The sequence below is a fragment of the Topomyia yanbarensis genome, chromosome 3 (genome assembly GCF_030247195.1).
Source record: "Topomyia yanbarensis strain Yona2022 chromosome 3, ASM3024719v1, whole genome shotgun sequence".
Lineage (NCBI taxonomy): Eukaryota > Metazoa > Arthropoda > Insecta > Diptera > Culicidae > Topomyia > Topomyia yanbarensis.
The window spans coordinates 324,178,514-324,200,318 of record NC_080672.1 but is presented as its reverse complement, the minus strand read 5'-3'; the positions used below and the strand labels follow the sequence as shown (position 1 = coordinate 324,200,318).

The 21,805-nt window shown below is 39.4% G+C and overlaps 1 protein-coding gene across 1 annotated transcript in view; it reads left to right on the top strand.

Moving 5' to 3' along the window:
• Positions 1 to 19,229: 19,229 nt before the first annotated feature.
• The window catches only part of LOC131688095 (uncharacterized), a 457,491-nt gene continuing 454,915 nt past the window's right edge, over positions 19,230 to 21,805 (top strand). The window contains exon 1 of the mRNA XM_058972246.1: positions 19,230 to 20,216. The gene's annotated coding sequence lies outside the window, so the exon portion shown is untranslated. The remainder of the gene's footprint in view (positions 20,217 to 21,805) is intronic.

Genomic DNA, 21,805 nt, shown 5'->3' with positions numbered 1-21,805 from the left:
AGCTGATCTCGATCGATAGTGTCGTATGCGGCTTTGAAGTCGATGAACAAATGATGTGTGGGCACATTGTACTCGCGGCATTTCTGCAGTACTTGACGAAGAGATCGATCGTTCGGTCATGAAACCCGCCTGGTACTGCCCCACGAACTCTCTTGCAATTGGTGATAGTCGACGGCATAGTATTTGGGAGAGTACCTTGTAGGCGGCGTTCAGCAGGGTGATTGCTCGGTAATTACAGCAATCCAGCTTGTCGCCCTTTTTGTAGATAGGACACACGACACCTTCCATCCACTCCTCCGGTAAAATCTCCTCCTCCCAAATCTTGGTAATCACCCAGTGCAGCGCCTTAGCCAGTGGCTCGCCACCGTGTTTTAGTAGCTCGCTTGGTATTTGGTCAACCCCAGTGGCTTTATTATTTTTGAGCCGGCTAATCTCCTCCTGGATTTCCTGGAGATCCGGAGCCTGAATACCACTTGGCCGTGTATGAAGAAGTATCTTGTCTATGTGCCCGCCTGGAAAACAGAGATAAATATTGTAGGGGCCTTAATTGCGAAGTATGGGGTTCGCTCCTTCAAGAACCCTTTGCTTCGGCCAGTGAAAATTCTGGTTCGCCATGCTATAAATTTCCAAAAGAGGAAAATCAGTTTTCTCTCCTAAGCTTCCTCGTAAAGGCCTGAGAGTGTCCTTTGAAGAGTGCTGTTACATAACCGAAGTAATTGGTTCCTGGTCTCGGTAATCTTAAAAACTAACAGGAATTTCCACTAGGGACATCAAAAACCCCAAGTGTCCCTATATTTCATTTTCCTCCAAGTTTAACACAATGCATTTGCACTACGATTAAAGGTCAGACGAAACGAGTTTCCGACGCGAACAATCGTCAACATTCGCCTACTTCGTGGTGGGCAGAGATTGCGGACACTTGGATTAGAATGATAGTGAGAAGATGGACATTTAGGCATTAGAAGGTGATATTTACGAAAGGTGGCGTAGCTTCAGTGAGTTTTTAAATATTTCTTCTCAGAGGACACTCGAAAATTGGCAAATTTCGTGGAGCGATGGAAGTTCAGAAATCCCAAAGGTATCAAGAAACTTTGGTCCAAGAGAATGACATCATTCGAGTGATATCTCGGGTCATGTACAATCATTATACGTAGAATGCCCATCTCCGAAGTATTGGGGCCGTAGAGAGCAGTCTCTGCGCTTGTGGTGGCGGTTATCGCTATATTAAACATGTTGTCTGATCGTGCGCTAAGTGTTCTAGTACCAGATCTCCATTAAACGAATCCCAGTCCAGCCCGAGATGCTATACCAAATTCGTTACTGATACTTTTTGCATGTATCAGGCAACTAGCAGTTGGGAAATTTTGATAATATTAAGACTTTCATTGGTTTAGATTTCGATAAAAATACACTGAAAAAAATTCAGCTCGGACAAAAAAAGGTTTTTCAAATAACTTCTTTTCCTTGAAAGTGCCCAACTTTAAATTTTATCGGTAGGTAGGGAACATAATTCTCTATCTTGGAACAAAATTTCATCCAAACCAAAAATGGTTTTTTTTGTAAATCGACTTTAAATATTTAAAATCGTTTTTTTGTCAGTGTAGGAGCCGATTTAGTATTTTTCAATATTTCTATTCAAAAATTGAACTAATTTTGTGAAAATTACTCCTACAACATTATTTGGTAGGATTTGTCATTTTTAGACTATAACCATTTGACGAAAATTGATAAAAAAAGTTTGGCCCTTTTAAAACGACAGTCTAGATCATTTTTGGAAAAACAAAGTATGCAAAGTGGCTTTTTGTGACAAAGTTCTGATGTACAGAAAGTTTCATTAAATCTGAGAGGAAACTGCCAACAAGACAACAATGAACTAATGCTGATTAAGCTAATTTGATATAATTTTTTGTGGCAAGTCTTTCAGCGCCGACACGTAGCTCATTAAGTTCGTGCCTTTGCATATAGGTTCAAAGTGTCCTGAGAATGCAATAGGCATTTCCACAATTATATGAAACATATGGCATGGAATATTAGTTTGAAAAATTTATGAAAAGCACAATGGCACAACTGAAGAAATCGGCCATTAGTGGATTAAAACAGTTTTTTCGATAATTTTTGCGAGGTAAGAAAGCTTACTCGGTGCAACTTTCTCATGGTTAGATTTGGAATGAAAATAGTTTTGTTTGATTTGGGGCCAAAACGGCACATTTTCAAAATTAGACAAATTTGCAATCAGCGTACGAGAACTATGTTTGCATTTTCTTCATTTCACGGCTGAAATTGGACGATTCAATTTTTCACTATACAAGCTAGGTTTCGATTTATTTCAATTTTCTGATTTCGATTTAACAACTTTCTCGAATAAGTACTGAACGGATGATCGCATTCGAATCTAAATATTCAGGTAAAGGAGACAAGAGGATGGTTAATTTCAATTTGTTGAAATCAAGTAGAATGTTGTGTGAAAACTCACCATTTATGCAAATACGTTTATTTTCAAGATAAACTACTGTCTAAAACACGAAACCCAAAAAAGCAAAAAAAAGTCAAATGACATATTATTAATATTAAAACGAAGTAATAATATCAAAATAGTTAACACTATTCGGTTTATTTAAGTTAATGAAGAATGACATGATGGTATGGTTGCCACCCCTTCGGAGGCGATGTCTGGGCCTCCAGATTTTACATCAATTTCTCCGGGTCTGGTTAGGCAACTGATAATTTTTTATTTTTATGGTGCTGAATTTCTAACGAGTTCTAGCTGCTCCTGCAACGTCTGTTTTCCAAAGATGAGAGCTGTGCTGCTTTGTTGGCACTTCCCTAGCGACTGTGGTAACGAATAACCGGATTCTGTTCGCTCCGCTAGGAATTCCGGATGATACCGTAGTGTGCTTCCCACGCCGCTTTGGACGAGAGCAACGCTCATTTGGATTATCCTCCACAGTGAGAATGGCTGGTACTTTTGGATTCTTTGTGATTAAATTTTATATCTAAACCGACAAAATGGTGTGCACACGGAAACAATTTACAGCTTAATGTGAACGGTAGCCAAACAAAAACAAAGCACTCAACGGTCAATATGAGTAAATTTGGTAAGTTTTCAACCAGCGCTAAATTAATAACCTGAAGAGCTACAAGTGGATTTAAGGAAATAAACTTGTTTCTGTTCAACTCAGTAGGTAATAAATATGCTTTAACCCTTCCATGCTGAACTTGTTTATGGTGAATATAGGGTTCCAATTTTTTTCCTTGACACTGTCGTGGTCAGGAAACACGAAAATCCTGTTTTGATTAAGGAAGAAGCATCTCGCGCAGTGTTATAAGCTGCTCAATTTTTACCCGATGCCCAGTATAATTATCTTAGAATATTTACAATAATCCAATTACATGAAGAGGGTATTCCAAGGCAGTCTAATTGAATTGCATTTATCAGATTTTAAAAATATGTCAAGTTAACAAAGATATATTAAAAATTTATTCTCTGCCGTTGAAAAGAACTATTCATGGCATCACTGTTCCAGCAGAATCCAATCAGACTAATTACAATAACTTCAGTTCTATTAACCTATTATAACCCAGCTATGTTAAAACTTTTGATTATTTATACAATACTTTGTGAACCCTCATATTATGCCGAATTAAGTATGGGAAAAACAGAAAAAAACAACTTTGGAACGTTTTGTTGCTTAGCTTAGCTTAGCTTAGCTTAGTTGACCGCCCGTGAGTTTTCCGTGATTGATCAAAGCCTGTTAAAATTGCATATTAAACCAATTGTATGATACTTGGGAGTAGTTCATCATACTCAATGTGCAAGCTAAAGGGACTAAGATTATAGTATGATCAATAACGTAGATGGCCACGCCCATGCCGGTCAATTTTGGGATGGGAAGGAATGTTAGTTCAACACTTGTGACTATTATGACCGAGGAATAATCTGCATCATCCACAAGTGTCGCAGGATGGGATTGGTGTTAGTAGGTAGGGAGATAAATCAGGATATATCTTGGTAGAAATTGTGATTTAGCTAAGTACTCACGCGCTTTGTCTTTTCATTTTAGATCAAGTTTTTCAGGTGTGCGACCTCCAGTAGAAATATGAATCTATTCAAATAGGCATTATAAAAAATATTCTTCCGTGGGGCGTAATGAAAGGATAAAGCCGCGTGGAATATGATAGAGGTCTATTCATCTATCGACAATATGATCTTAGCAATATGTACGAAGTCGCTCGCGATCAATTTCTGAGAATTCGAAACGAACAATTTGAACTCCGAACAGCCGGCCATCGGGAGTAATGCTTCTTATTAACACATCAATAATCATTTTCAAAATTTGCAGTACAAAGAAAGCGTACAAATGTATAAAAGATATCCCAAATGAATGTGAAAAAATTCACTGCAAAATGTAAATGACAAGATGGCATCTCCACTCTCCCTATCAGACACGTTCCCATAATTGGGTTAAATACCAATTGCAAACGACAGGTTTATTATGCGTAACAAATATAATAAATACTATGACAGGGGATCCCTCGGTGATCCAGAAGAAGAATGGATGGGAGTACAGCAAGACTAGCAAATACCGACTACCATATGAGCGGCGCAAATTCGAACGAGTGGCGTAGAGTACTGCACTGGATAATTTTAAAAAAAGGTCCAGGAGTGCGATATTACGAAGTTTTAGCTTCCGATGACCCTACATTTTCTGACAAAGTGAAGTACTGGAATGTTGAGATTTTTATCACTATTTAGGAAAGCAAAAGTATTACAAAGCTAGTGTCAGGCCTTCATGAGACCTCAAGGAGTCACTTTTGGAGGTATTCGTAAATATAGATTTGTCGGTAGATGGTTCCAGATTTAATAAAAAAAAACCTAATTTAACACATCTACAGATCGCTTGCCGCATAAACAACTTTTTGTGCAATTCGACAGCTCCGTCTTAGGCCAATTCAATAAATTTCCTACATGAAAATTTACTTTAAAAAAACGGTTTTTAAACCAAAGCTTTGGAAGTTAAACTTGGCGTGGAAGAGCCGGTATATTAATATATGCTGTTACTTAGTGTAGAATTAGATTTCGTCCTTTACGGTTAATATACAAAATTAAAACGTTGGTACACAATTGAGAATAGCGAATCAGAAAAGGTGACTATATGTCAGTGATTCACTAAATACAGAATGGATAAAGGTTATGACCTTAAGGTCCGTCCAGGTTAAGTCTTTGGTACGGAGCAATACGTCGACCTAGGAACTCCTAGCATGTTGTAAGTCGCCTTTTACGACATGGGAGCAGTTCCCAGAGGTTCTATTCTTGGCCGAAATAGTGCAAAAAGATTTCAGCCCGCCGGACACCACACGGCATATTTGGAACGTTTTGTTGGGGTATCAAAAATCATTACAGAGAAAATTCGTCTAATATCCTTATATTTAGCATAAAATCGAATAATATCTTCAACCTTGCGAGATTATTCATTTAGCAGATTTTTTGAATGATTTGAACACTTCTCTTTAAAAAAAAATTTACACTAAAAATATTCTGGTTAGAACCAGGCATGATTTCCAACGTATTAAGCCTTGGTTAGCTTTGAATGCTCTGATCAACGTTAAAATCAGTTGTGAATCCCCTCCGGGTCCTAATGAGGAAATAATTTTGCCTTAGGAAAAAAAGATATCGGTTCAGCCTAGCGTGTGAAATTTCATACATTGAACTACCAGCAGAATTTTCGCAATTGTTTCACCAATTTCTTTCACTGAGATACATTTAGTGACATTTAAACATCAAAATCACCGCTGAACCCACTAGAATGATTTTATATTTCAGTGCACACCACAGGAAAATTTTCAGATTATTCTCCACGTATATGTCACCCAAAACTTTTCGATCTCGACCCTCCATCTAAATTTACTAAAATGAAGTAAACTGACTAGTGAGCCTAGAAAGTCCAAAGTGATCATTTTCAACACATTCTGTGCTCAACTAATTACTTGTGACACTCTTTACGGCTCTTCCTTCAACAACTCGTTCGGGATGGTGGAGAAATGCGATTTTGTGTTGATCTGATGCGCCGTGAGAAGATCTATATCGGATCCTCCCGCCGATTCGCGACATCAGCGAGCGAATTTTTATGTTCTCTACGCGAGAGCAATAGTCGGCATGTCATCGTATTCCACTTGGGCGGACACCACCATCGGCGGCTGATGCTGTCTCCAAAGACGTTGACGCACACAGTTTGAGTCGTTGAATTTTACCAAGCTTGAAGCCCCACGGGAGAGGACTCGATCTTGGTTTAGTAGTGCTCATTGTAGGGGTGCTCGTTTGGCATGCTGCGGATTTAAACTTTTCAGAGTTATACGTATATTATAAAAATTATGGGAAAACACTGAATTTTACTATGTATATGGTATATAGCGGTTTATAGAGCCTTAATTGTGATTACGGCGTAGAGTGGAATCAAACCAACAGAAAAATTGAGACAACACCTATTTGATACCTTAGACACCGCTTTATAGCCCACATTTCTTCGTAGAAGGAAACATATCTTCTACAACTTTATTAATCATTTGTTTTTTATTGGGTTAAAATAGAGTATCTGAGTAAAAATAAACCATTTAAAAGTTACACGAAAACAATAAAGATATTAAATTTCAGATTAGATCTTGTTCTCGTTATTCGATTTTAAAAATTTGTTTAATTCATGTAAAATGTTATTTGAAAGCTCGCAATTTCTGTATTTGCACTTGTATTTGTCTTGTTTACACCCACAGGCATTTCAAAGCGCCAATGGTGTCTTAAGTCTAAACTTTTTACTAACAGTTAAATTGTTACAAAAAGTCAAGTTAAAATAATAAAAACAATGAACTTAAAGCATCAATGATGCTTCAGATAATAAAGGAATCAGCAGAAGTTAGCGGGTCCATTGAAGGTTCTGGGATATCGGAGACGAAGAGTTTGGAGAGATATAGTAACCCTTTCATGCCCAACTTTTTTCTAGTGTATGTAGGGTTTTAAAACTATTTTCCCTTGACAACGGTGGGGTCAAGAAACACGTAAAGCCTTTGTTCATAAAGATAGGTACTTTCCTCGCAGTGCTAGAAGCTGCTCAAATTTTACCTCCAAATGTTCAATACAATTCTCCTAGAATTTTTCCAATAGTCCACTTGTGTGAAAAACGTAGCCAAACACAGTCTAAATTGACAAGATTAATTAGTTGTTAATAATATTGCAACATAACGAAGATACATGAAAAATTCTTTTTTCGTTGTCAATGTAAACTATTCCTGGCAGCACTGCTCCATCGGAATCCAATCAGACTAATTGCACTAACTTCAGTTTCAGAGCTGATCCTTGTAACTGTTAATACTCAAATGAAAGGCAATAGTCACATTTATCAACCATATTTGTTTTTGTGAGCAAATCTTACCTCAATCAAAAATTATAGCTGTTCAAAAACGTTGTTGTTCACAAACAACATGGGAATGAATGGGTTAAAGTCGAAAACTGAGGTGACCCGGTAGTAGGCCAGTAATGGCTCCATGCATACTATAATTACTGCGCCGCAATGGTAATCGGAGTATAAGGTTGTTACGCGTTGTTCGAGGTGTGTAACAAACGACTAGCCCAATCGGGTTTTATTTCACCCAGCAGGAGCGGATGCAGAAAAAAGTTTCGGGATCTGAAATTTTGATTTTAAAATGACCATTGTACAATTCGTAATACGTAATAACCTTTTTTTTTAATGAATATCAGTTTTGTTGGACAAAGTTGGTTTGGAATGATTTTGAGTTTGAAACTAATATAAAGTTGAAAGTAGCTTGAAATTTCCCAACAAGTAATTAAATTTCGGAGGGGGTCCGGACCCCCAAGACACCCCCCTGGATCCATCACTGTCACCCAGGATCGGCTTTCACACTGCTTAAGGGAGGACTCACAACCTTGACTTACCTGATAGCACTTCTTCTGAAAGAAACAGATCCACATTTAAGACAGATATAAGGCCCCGTGAAATGAAACAAAAGAAATACATTTTACTTATATATTCAGCTTTTCTTACTGTCGTCAGGAACTGTTGGGACCCTTGCTGCTTAAATGATGGAGAGAGGGTGAGGATCTGGAGCCTTTCGTTGCTGCACGCTGGGTGCTGGTTCGTAGGTGTAGATAGAGCTATCCTGAGCTTCCCGCACTCAGCGAAAGCGTGTGACAAGGCAATACCGTATGTCTCACCGGCCAGCAACGCCTTTTCGGTGTCCAAGTGTTGGATCCTCGTGGTGGGGAGGGATAGTCCTGATAACCCCCTTCGAACCGTGCTGTCTACGAAGCTGCTCCTGAAGAAACGCAGAGTTTTACTCACTCGAGATGCGTCGTACGAATCTAACCGGGTCCTAGTGGTGGTTTCGCGTTGTCCTGATAACCTCCTTCGAATCTGCTATCTGGCTTCGAAAAAACGAAGATATACCGCCGACACACTACTACTCGTCGCCACAGTCCTTCGAACGTCTTCACCGGTCTCACTAATCGCGACACCTTTTAGTTTTTCACTTTTCTGCCCAAATTCGATGGACTTACTTTTTAGACGTCCGTCTTTTTTCAGTGGCTTCCAACGACCCCTCGTTTCTATCACTTCTTCTCTCCTTCTCATCTCTCCTTCCCCCTCTTGCTCTCTTCTTCCTTAGCCGAATTCGGAAACAGTGGTTCTGCGGTGCGATTAATTTCGCCTGTTCGTCTAAGTTTATCTAATCTTCGCCGGTGGGATGTTAGTAGATTTGATTGTTATCAGGGGTGGACAAGGTTCTTAAAATCTATATTTTATAATATGATACTATGATAGTAGTCTCCGCCACTTCGAACTTGATGACGTACACGAGCTTTCTAGTTCCAGCTGTAGAGAAGCGTCAACAAGTGGACGCTATATATTTTGATTTCGCAAAAGCATTCGACAAGGTGCCCCACAACATTGCTGTTTTGAAACTGGAGCGTCTAGGCTTTCCTGAGTGGGTTACCAGATGGCTGCATTCTTACCTCTCACAACGATCCACCTTCGTTAGAATTGGCCCTACACGCTCAAGCGCATTCGTAACGCCAACCGGTGTGCCTCAAGGAAGTCACCTAGGCCCACTGATCTTTCTCTTATTCATCAACGACCTCTACACTCGCATCACCTCTGAAAAACTACTCTATGCTGATGATCTGAAAATCTTTTGTTCAATTGCTTCAGCACTCGACTCTGCTGTGCACCAAGACGATATATCCAATATAGAGGAATGGTGCTTGCTGAAAGGTATGCAGATCAACATTGATAAATGTAAGATGATAAGTTACGGACAAATATAAGGTGTTGCGAATATACTCTTCAAGCCTGTGTCATCGAGCGGGTGGATTCTATCCTTGACCTGGGAGTGTTATTCGACAGTAAACTTCGTTTCGCCACATCACTGCAAGAACGGTGAAGGCTTTTGCAACATTGGGTTTTCTAAAACGGAACACAGTCGATTTTGTGGATTTCTACGCACTGAAATCTTTATACTGCACACTGGTCCGGAGCACTTTGGAGTATGCTGTACAAGTATGGGAGCCATACAACGCCGTCCAAAGTAGCCGACTGGAGCGCATTCAGAGAAGTTTTATACGATTTGCTCTCAGAAATTGCCGTGGAATGCCCCTATCCGTCTTCCGCCGTGTAATAATAGATGCATGTTGTTAGATTTCATTTTCGATATGTTGTCGAACAACATTGACTGTCCTGGCATTCCCTCAAGGATTCATTTATTTGTTCCCCCTCGTATTATAAGGAATCATCCGCTTCTGTGGATTCCCAGGCACTGTACAGCATATGGCCAGAACAATCCGCTAGACAGATGTTGTAGCAGATTCAACGAAACTGTTTTAGTTTATGACTTCCATACCACTAAATATAATTATAAGTTAGCAATTAGATATTTTTAACATTGACAATAGGATTAAGTGTAATCTGTACGATATATATATCGAAGATGTAATAATAAATAAAAAAAATAAAAAAAATAAAGAAAATAAATATGCGAAATTTCCTAAAACTAAATACAAAAATGATGAGCTTTTGGAAAATTGCATCAAAAAATTAACTAAAAGAAATAAATTAGAAATTATTAACGAAACCTACTCTAAATCAATGGAAAATAACTGTAATAAATGTGGGTCTGAGTCATTGTTCCTATGTCAACGCTAACAGGTGTGACATTTATGTTAATCTGTTCCGAAATGACTGGGCAATCCAGAGGACCTCGTAAAGCATCAGCAACGAACAAAGCCCTTGCTGTATTCCTTCGAAAAAGCAGGAGTTACAAATAAACCCGCTGGCACCGGCTTTCGTAACTGGGTAGATAGACAGAATCTCTCCACGACAGTCTACGAAGTATAAAAAGCGTAAAAAGCGTCGTTGCATGGACTCAATTCTCTTAACACCGTTATTATAGTTTGGTATCCAAATTTCATAGCAATATTCCAGAATTGTTTACGACAGAGAGCAGTACAGCGATTTGAGAGTTGCAAATCTAACATCACTCCTAGATCCATCACGTGACTAACGCGTTCAATTTCTGTATCCAGTAGACGGTCGTTAAAACATATTGGGTCTATTTTTCGTGAGATTAAGATCACCGAGCACTTCTTCAGATTTACATGCGGTTCGTGCTACACCAATCAATGAAGGTTTTAAACTCTTGTTGGAGTAATCTACGATCTTCAGTAGAACGGATGAGAAGAAACATCTCTGCGGAGGACACGCGGGAGGTGTTCAGAACTAGATGAACGTCGTTGAAGGAAAGCAGAAACATCAACGGTTCTAAGTGACTTCTCTGAGGTACTCCAGACGGTAATATAAATGTGGATGCCTGATCATCTCCAATGGCAATGATTATATGGAAAAAGTCTAATGTTTCCTGTTCATCAAAAAGGAACCAAATCAAACACTGATAATTATCGGGGAATCTCGTGTTAAAGCGCCGGATCAAAACTATTCGAGCCGGTTGTTTTAGACCCTATTTTCTTTCACTGCAAACATTACATTGCAGACGACCAGCACGGTTTTATGCCTAAACGATCGACAGCGACCAACCTGCTCTCATTCACAACATATATAATCGATGGATTCGCTGACGGATTGCAAACCGATGATATCACAATAGCAAAGCTGGACAAACTAGGTATTCATGGACAACTATTGCGCTGGTCTCGTTCCTACCTAGATGGAAGACAACTCGGAATCAGCATTAAGGACTGTCTATCTGCATCATTCTTAGCTACATCCGGCATCCCGCAAGGAAGCCATCTCGAACCAGTGATATTCCTCCTATACTTTAATGACGTCAATATCAAACAACAAGGACCCCGCCTTTCTTTCGCCGACGACATGAATTTTTTTCGACAAATACGGGATAAAACCGATGCCGAGTTTCTTCAGAGTGAACTGAAGAGCTTTAGTACGTGGTGATAGACAAAACCCGAAATTAAACCCGAGTATGCTCAATTGTTACGTTCACGCGGAAACTCCACCAGATTCAGTTTAACCACCAATTCTTCGACTCGAGCATTCCAAGATACTCTCACGTCAAGGATTCCGGAGTCATAATTGATTCAACACTAACGTTCTAACCACATACTTCATACATCGTAGATAAGGCATCAAGAAAGCTTGGGTTCATCTTCCACATAGCGAAAAACTTCGGAGACGTGTACTGTCTTAAATCGCTTCGTTCTTCTGCTGTTTGGAATCCGTACTACGTATCCGTACGTATCCGTATTGGCGGAATCGAGGTTGTCCAACGCCGGTTCATTCGCTTCGCCCTTCGGCATCTCCCATGGAGAAACAGATTCCAACTGCCGAGCTATGAAATCCGTTGCCAGTTAAAACACCTCGATACACTCAGCGTTCGGAGGGACTGCTGTCTAGCCCTGTTCGTCTCTGCCAGAGAGGAATGCACTACAATTCTAGAACGCCTGAATCTTCAGCAACGTTCGACCTCCACGCAAAAACTCTCTTCTGCGAGTCCCGTTCAGGAGAACCAACTACGCGTGCCAGAGCGCTGTTACGGGACTTCAGCATGTTTTTTACAGTGTTTACTGTTGGTGAAGGTACAACAAATAAACAAATACAAAGTTTGATAAAATTAAACAAATACAAGTTCAAGTTCTTCAACAAAATTCTTTTCCACGATCATTTCTAAAACTTTGACGAAGACACTAATTTTCTACCTCGTCAGCATAACAAGTATTTTTTTCGGTCATGGTAAGCCCTGTCTAATTTTATTGTATCAGATTATGGGTAATATTTATACGAATGATTCCTCCAAAGACACGAAAATATATTCGATGGTTTGGCCTCTAGCGAATTAAGATCACGTATTTGGCGTTTCCGACCACTGTGCATGCAATGCAACATGCGCATCAGTAGGGGAAGTCTACTACCACTCTGTTGTAGAGGTGTGCGCCGATGCATTTTTAATCGACGGCGGCGTAAGCGACATTTTTGGCCGGCGGCGGCGGTGTTGGCGGCGTCACGCCTTTGGACCCTACCGGCGGCGGCGCGCCAGCGTGTGTCGGCGTGACGAATATTGACGCCTATGTAACTAAAAAAAATTCTTGACTGTACAATTCCTTTCCCAAATTTTCGGTTTCTATTGTAACAGACTTCACAGCACATACAAACAACCGTTACAGCTTAAAGAAAATCTAAAAAAATCATCGCCTACGATGTACTAGCGACATCTGTTGAACACATTGCACAAAATGTAATTCTCGCAACCATATCAATTTTTTTTTTTTCAACTGAAGCTCCAATAGTGCCCACCCTGCTTGCCAAATGCAAGATAATAAATGAAAGGTGGAACTATTTTTACAGTTGTAAAATTTGAAGAACGAAATAGAAAAATTGTCGATGTCGTATACTACGACTTCGCATGACATAATGATTGCAATGGACAAATTTGAAGAGTGCAGAGTAACGACTGTATTTTAATGACCCATAATAATTATTTATTGTTCGGGGGGGTGGGCGTAGCGTAGTTGGTAAATCGATTGCCTTGTACGCAGCGCACCTGGGTTCGAGTCCCGACCCCGCACATAGGGTTAGAAATTTTTCAAAAGAGATTTTTCTAACCCGAAGAGGCGAATGACCTTAAGGTTAAAACCTCTATAATCGAAATAAAAAAAAATTATTTATTGTTCTATATTTGGGAAATTAAGCAACGGTAAAACAGTTTTTGTTTTGTTTGAGGAAATTAATTGTTGTTGTCGTTTCATTGTTTTTGGTTTCTATTTAGTCATCTTTACCGTAAGCCCGGGGACAATTGACAGCTCCCATATATTGAATTCATAAACAAATTTTGGGGGTGATTTGGTGATGTCATGGCGGCTCGAATGGAGCAAAATTTGGAAAATGCGCATCCCATGTATTGTTTTCCATATCTGTGGAAAATAATCAATTTAAGCATTTCTACCATTTTTTTTTGCTGCTAGAATTCTGATAAAAACACAAACTCTCTTCAAAACGAATTGTTAAGCTTGGTGGTGATGTACTTTCATTGGCCAAAATGTTTTTCATTTACAATTCTCGAGATAAAAAGCACCAATGTTTTAACGATTTCAAACTTCACACAACAAGAAAACCAAAACATGTTTAGGAAGGAAGAGAGCCGGTTGTTAAAAACAGACTTCCAGCTAAATATTAATAAGATTTATGTAACTTTGCTGACGGGTTTCAGTTAGGGATAAATTTATTCTCTAATAATAGTTTTCTTTATTCACATTTTGGAATAAGCTAAATGTTGTTCTAGCCGCATTGACGGCGTTTACAACACACGTAACGAAACACGCTTTTCTCTTGAAACTTTTTCGTTTCGTTGTTCGTGGTACTCATACAGAGAAGGCATACTAGCGCCACCATCAAATCGGTGGTGCATATATGAAACAAGCACTATCTGTCAAGTTGTCCCTGGGTTGTTTACCATCGCTCTTTTAGAATCCCGCAGATATCAGGTACCCTAACACGTGGCGTCACTTTTAATGATCGTGTAAGGACACCTTTCAAGGTAGACACATTACTTCATTTTCCAGGCTTGTGTTTACTTTTAATTCTTGTAAGTACAAAATCGCCACAATGATAAGGAATACGATTCCCTGGTACTACATTTTCTTACAACGTACAATCTGCTTCTATCTTGAGTGCAAAGTATGCTCGATGTGCTGCAATCATACAGATCTACACCCTGACGAAACCTAAATATACAGTTACTATCAATCATAATCATTCCACGACTTGACGTGTTAGCTCCTGTTAGGTTGAAACTGATCACTAAACAAGTCTGATTGAAAATGGCCTGAGCGTATCTCTAGTGTTCGTAGCACCTGCACCCCGCCAATTTCTCCAGCAGTTCCGGGGACCAACAAATTCTAATCCATTGCATACATTCGATACACCGAATCAATTAAATTACTAACATACTGTTATGTGCTTAGTCACCGATTGGCATCGTGTTGTAACTTAAGAAATGGTTGTGAACAACTCCCACCTTGGGCACTTCGGCAAGAATGAATATCACATTTCCGGCCCATATTGTTTGTTTTGGTTTGCATTAGATTAAAAAGACCGTAACGTTTTCGGGTGGGTGCGGAAACTAAGTAACGCATTTAGCTCTGTGTTAAAATCTCTTCACTAACGCCACCGATTTGTAATTGAAATCGACCTTTTTTTCTACGAGTGGTGAAAATTCATCTCGTGTTACGTCTTATTTGTCCGTGATACCGGGCTGGTGCAACTGGCACTGAAAATCTTTCTTGAGTGGGGCTAGATCATACGATGCATAATTTATGAGACTAGAAATCTTACCCTCTGCATCGCCACATCTGTGCACCAGCGTCGCGAAAAGACAAGATCACTTTGCTCAACTATTCTTCGAGAATTTTTTTTAAAATAGGTAACTATTCAATCAATTATAAATAAACCACGTATTGAAAATAATTTTTTTGTTTTCACAAAACTAGTTCACGTAAAAAAAGATAACATTATACTCAAATGTTTAGTAGGTGGTTGTGTCTGAATATGTTAAATATTTTTCTGATTCTAATTCATAACTCAATGAAACATTGATTTGTATTAACTCTATTGACTAAAACAGTAATGAATTGAACGACGTGCAAGGATTTTCGTAAATTCTCGTCGTGTTATCGTGATATTTTAGTCTTGAGCTTACCGTTGGATTTTTTACACAGAGTCACGTGTCTTATAGTTTTCTAAATTATTTCACGGACATGAATTGTGGTTAGGTAATGTATTTTGCTCAGCGCAGTTTCATTTAATTCCGAACATTTCTCTGAATTTTAACAAAGTAATAACAGGGTTACAGGTCCTAGTAATGTCTTTGTATCTAATGCTCGTGCCTATGAGACTGGTTGCTAACAGTTGTACAAAATAGCTCACATAGAAGTTTCAAAACCAAAAAGCAGAGCGAATAATCCACGAATAATAGTCTGAGTTCCTTGTATTTTTTTACGTAAGTATAATAAGATAATGTGGATAATTAATTACTTCATGAATTACATCATGAACAGTTTCACGAGCTCGAATGGTGAATCGTGTGTAGCATATTAGGAATTAAGAATCGGTTAAAAAATCAATGAATAATACACTGCGTTCCAGTGAAATTGATTAGGTGCAAAGATTAGGATCAGGCACATAATCGTAAATTTCGGGCACATATATCTTGAAAGTGGAAGTTTTTTTTTAATTTGTGGACCATTTCACGCACACGAATGGTGAATTGAAACTTATATGTTCACAATAATAACCAGTTGACGAATCTTTGAAATATATAACGAGTGTCGTGTAATGGTTTTCGAGAAAATATCAAGATTATTTTAATTTTATAATCCAATTGACGACCACTAATACCAAATATTGATCAAGATGTGATAAATCATGAATCAGTTAACGTCGTATATTCGGTCCATAGACAATGTTCCTAGATTTGTGAATAAAATTATGAGCCAATAATTTTGGAGCTCGCGAATTGTCGGCGCGGGAAAAATGCATCGGCGGCGCGCCACCGATGTACCGTTTGGCGTCGGCGTACGTTAAAAATTACCGGCGGCGGCGGCGTGGCGCGGCGGCGCACAGGTCTACTCTGTTGCAGAATGCTGTCTACAACATTGAAAAAGCTTTTTCGCGAAAAATAATTAAGTTTGGGCGTTCCTCTTGATATTGAGGGTGCTTTTGACGATTTGTCTTTCTAATCCATTTTGGAAGCAGCATGAGGTCATGGAGTACCTTTCACGAACTGGATACACCCTTTGCCTAGCAACCGACATCTATGCTCTTAGTTAAGCCAAGTAGAGATAAGGAAACTGAGTGTCTACGGATATCCTCAAGGTGGTGTGCTGTCACCACTTCTGTGGATCCTTGTTGCCGATGGCTGCTTGAGGAAACTTGATGAACTTGTGTTTTTGACATATGGCTTCGCCAAAGATTATCACGTAATGATTACTGGTATTTGCATTAACACACTTTTTTATATGATGCATCAAGCCTTATATGTTGTGGAGCAATGATATCTTCACGTTGGACTATCAGTAAATCCAAATAAAACATCAATGGTGCTTTTCGCGCAACGAAGTATTACAACCGGAGCTCGTCCATTGCAATTCTTTGAATCTGAAATTATTTTCGCAGATCAAGCTAAGTACGTTGGGGTAATTCTTGACTCAAAACTTAGTTGAACAGCTCACCTCGATTTCAGAACTAACAAAGCCAATGTAGACGGGCTTAGGGTAAACCTCGGGGACTCAAACAACAATTGTTAGACAAATACTGGCATACGTGCCTTATGTGGTGGCAGAAGGGAGAAATTATGACAATCCACTCAAAGTTGAACTATTTTCAGAGGATGGTTTTGATGGCGATGACTGGTGCGTTCTCGACAACACCTGAAGAAACTCTTGAACATAAAATAAATATGTGTTTCTGGAACAAGAGGCGCTTTTTCATGCATATCGCCTCAAGGATGCTGGGCTCTGTAACAGTAAACCAATAGATTGTGTAACTAGCCACACGAGACTATGGTCCCAAATTTTACTTTGGATGAGTATTAGACCGGCAACAATTTTGACTTTTTTGTGAACACTGCTAATTCAAATGGTAACTGGATGCACAAGTCATATGCAAAATATAAGCTTTCTCCGATAACTCTAGCTCACTCACAAGAGGGTTCAAGTTTCTATGATAATATATAGGGCAACTCGGAAATAAACACTTAAAATCAAATAAAAAAGCCACAGTAATTCTGCATACCTCAAAACTTATGGTCGCATAGCTTATTTTATAACAAACAGCTTTGTTGAAGGTTGCATATTGATTGGAGTTTCTCCGACAAAGTTATTTACCTTTGAAGACCAACCGATTTTTTTGAAATTTCCTATTCTAAGCATGTGCGAGAAAGAGAGGCAACATATAACTTTATATGAGAATATCTTTTTGCTGCAAAATCGGATCAATTTGGAGTCTTCGGCAATATTGATCCTTACACTTTAAGCTATATACCTGTGGGTTATGGGATGCACAAGACGATACTGGCATTTTTTATTTGTTGTTTCTTTTGCCTATGTTACATATATTTTCACATACAAACTTGAAAACTCTTGTGAGTGAACTAAAGTTTTCGGAAAAAGCTCATATTTGACAAATGGTGTGTGGAGTCGTTCGATTTAACAGTGTTCCGAAAAAAAGTCGAAATTGTTGCCGGTCTAATGAGTATACACTTGCACGTGACCTTGCACTTGCATTTAGTTTTCCTTTTGATGTGAGAATTCCTCCTCGCGAGGATTGGCTGTCTGGCTGGATGGAGCGACAACTTGAAGAATGTCGAACTCAAATCGAAGAACTTAGCATTTCAAATGCTATCTACCTTTTGTGGGTATCCAGTCATTCCCGTATAACTAGAAATGAATGGGCAGACGAATTGGTTAGAGCAGGTGCTGCGACTCTCTTTGTTGGTCCAGAACCAGTGAATCCGATTATGCATTACATATTTGTAACTACAGATGACTAATATGATCAATCATGAGAGCAGACCTCCTAAATTCTGGTGCAGCCCAGTGTACCCATGCGTTAAAACTGCTTGCGGTAAAATATAGTGAACAAGAGAAATTTTAAACAGCCTAATAAATAGGGTAAAAGGGTATAATACGCCCCACCGGGGCTAAATGCCCCTCTTCGATTCCCAGGATTCCTGAATTATCTAAAAAAGTAAAAATGACTGATAACAGTATCGTTTCATGAAATCAACGTACTAAATTAGTTTGATATTTTTAATATGTTGCAAAACAACAATATACACAAAAGTTTCAAAAGAGCTACTTTTATGTAAGCTTCCACTTTTTTCAAAAGCATTACAACCAATTAGAAATATGTAGTCGGATTCGATAGAACTATTTCAAGTAGCTTACTAGAATGTTATAGTTACTATCTTAGTTTATAGCTTGGCTTAAAACTATGTGTGTGTAGAATTATTCATGTATTCACAACAGCTCATCACCGGCCAAAACACCCCATCCATTGTTGTGGGGTATACTCACCGATTGCTGTGGGGCATACCGTCCTCTTGTTGTGGGCATATTACACTTTCACCGGGGGCATTTTGCCCTGGGTGAAAGAAAAAACTAGAATTTAGGCATCTTTGAAAAATGTTTAATTGTACTTGTATCAGGATGTTTTTAATAAAAAATGAAACGGGTACTAATTTCTAAATAATATAACAATAAATTAGAGTAGTTAGTGAGAAGATCATAGCGTCGAATGATGAAATATAGCTATGTTTGCTTAAGGCGGGCATATTAGACCTGTTTACCCTAAACTGTTGTGTTTTCGTTTATGAGCTGATGTGTACGAATTTTTCCAAGCCCACAGTTGGTTATCTGAGACCAACTTTAGTGAACCCTGAAACAATAGAACATTGTTAAAGCTGTTAAACCCGGTGCTTTCCCCAAACGTAGGCGATCATTTTTCCAATTCACCGTCATAATCGATCCCGCCAAATGCCTACGGACACCGCTCTGAACATCCCTAGTTTCGCAACCGCAATCGGACACTTCCATCCATCTTGCACTCGGCGGCATCAGCAGCAGCGGCGGCGGCGTGGTCCCCACGAGAGAAGCAGCTATCGCGCGAGCAAACGACGTGAAACAAATTCAGTGCGAGAAAGTGCTACTCTAATAGTAGTGCCGCCGCGACGAGAGTAAAATTGACCAAATTGCCTATTCGCAGTAGAGTACGGTGTGTCCCTGTGCGGCGGCAATAAACACCTTTTTCGGTAAATTCGCAATTTTTCGGCCGGTCGTGCGCGTTTCGGTCGATCGGGTCAAGTGGCAACAACGGCAGCGTGCTAATCGAAACACTGATAACGAACGGCAAACCGAGGCTGGCGTGATTACGCTCTGCTACAGCTGATCGCGGTTTGTGCTGGCGTACTGCCGAAGGGGCCGTCGGTTCGGAGTAGGCGCCAGCCCCGATACGAAAATGGAAGGAGGATAAATGGCACCCGCGTGGTCAAATCTGTGCTGTCCCTGTGGCTGCTCCACGGGACCGACAGCGCGAATGAAAAAAGTGCGGAGATGTTTTCAAACTTAATCCCCCGTTTGGTAATCTACGGGAGGAATGAAAATTCTAACCTCACTTTTGAGCGATGGTGTTTTTTTGGCATAATTAGTGATTGTTTCCTACTGTTCGATTATGGGTCTAAAGTGGGGATCCGTGCAATCGATTTGTTTATTATTGAGTGATCAAGTGAGAAATAATCATCCTTCGTCTAGTGTAAGCGAGTAGCGCAAGGAGGGGTCGATTTGCGCTGATTTTTTCGGCGGTGCGCTACGAGTGAGGTTAGATCTAGGCGAAAAGCGAGGTGATTTATTTATATGTGCAGAAATAGAAGAAAATAGAATGGTTTGAAGTGTTTCAGCACTCGCGCTCACGTTTCGCGTTCCATACACACATAGGTAGTGTGCAGCCAGACGACCAAATATTAATGAAGCAAAATAAAAATAAACATCAAAACAGCATTATAAAACTCCAACTATACAGAACCTGGGAGCAATTTAGTGTAGTGTGTTCTAAAGGGGGCAGCTCGGAAGGATCGCTCATTTGCCCCCATCGTTCCAAGCGCTATTTCGGTGAGATAGTGCGACATAGAAAAGCATGGTATGTATCTGTGGGTGTACTGGTGATGCAGTGCTGCCAATCCCAGTTCTTAATTAAATTATTTAACAATCGAATAATAATTCAATGGTCTTAATAATTCAATGGTCTTATTTCAAGAAATTTCGAAGGAAGGTAACAGACGTTTCAGAAATTTATTATAAATTCTGCAAATAGCACACACTTAGAAAAAAAATGAAAATTACATTAGATGTAAACAACTTTGCGACGTATTTTGCTGCTTAATAATACAATTTTACATGTTTAAACATGTGAAATCAAATATTGTATCTCTTTCGATGTAAAACTCGGCTGAAAAAGATGAAAAATTGCGAACGAAGCACATTTTTTCATATGCTTGAATGTACATTCAAGTGAACGTTATGTGCATTTTGCGAGATGTAAATATTTTGAAGTGTGCATCTTTGAAAACGAAAAATCAGTTTTTTTCGGTGTCCTTTACACAATCTTCCTGAAAATCAATCAATCTTTATAAAGATGGCTGCTTTTTTGGCTCATTACATCCTATATTCATTATCGAAAATTACATTCAAGCATGCGTTTGAAATGGTATAAAAAAACCTAAAACCAAAAGATTTTTCTCGGGGTTATCCCCATTATTCCCTGTTTGGCTTCGCAGACAATAGTGTAGAAGATATTGCGTGGCTAGTGCTGCAATCCCACTGAAACCGAGAATCTTTCCTGGTCGGGGCTCGAACATGAGCCGATTGGCTTACGAGACCGCAACCAAACCCTCTGAGCCGCCGCACCAGCTTAGTAACAATAAGTTGCTCAATTCTCCGTTGATTTCAAAACAACTAAAATATGTTCTTTACTGGCTACAAAATCAAAAAAAAAAATATTTATATTAGTTTTCATTAGTTTTCTGACATTTTCGGTTCCTGTAGGTGAAAGTTGTTTTAATGCAAAGCATCGTATCCAGATTTCTGAACGTGAAATAGGAACTGCTCAAATTTGAATGAATTTAAGTTGCACCTTTAACTCACAATCGTTATAGCTGTCATGATTCGACTCAGTTGAGACCTTTCGCACGGTTAACATCCACTTAGGAAATCGGTTGTTGCTATTAGAATGGATTCTTTTCGTATTTTTCTGTACAACGATTATATTCTTGATGAATTACACGAGATTTTTCTAAAAAATATACAATTGCAATTCGCCGCTTAACCCTCCGGCACTCGCGTCAAATTTTGTAACATGAGCACTCGCGCGTTGTACTTTGTACAACACAGATAGCCATTAGAATACCTTGTGATCCGTATCATTTGGAGCCCTACTTTCTTCTGCAAATTTGGGCAGTAGATTATGCTCTTTCGGATGGGTGAATTAATATGACGGAATTCTACCGCCAGGCGGCGCTAGTGAGCATTACTTTTTTTGAATTACTGTATCTGATTTTTCAGCAGACACGTGTCTTCGGCAATGTTATTCTGGAGATCAAAACCTACGATGTGGTATGCGCAGGCCCGATGAGAGGAGGAGGCAGTCAGAGCAATTACCCTGGGACCCGGGTCGTAATTGGGGGCCCGCATTTTTACCCGGAAAATGGGCGAACTCGTCTGGTGTTCATA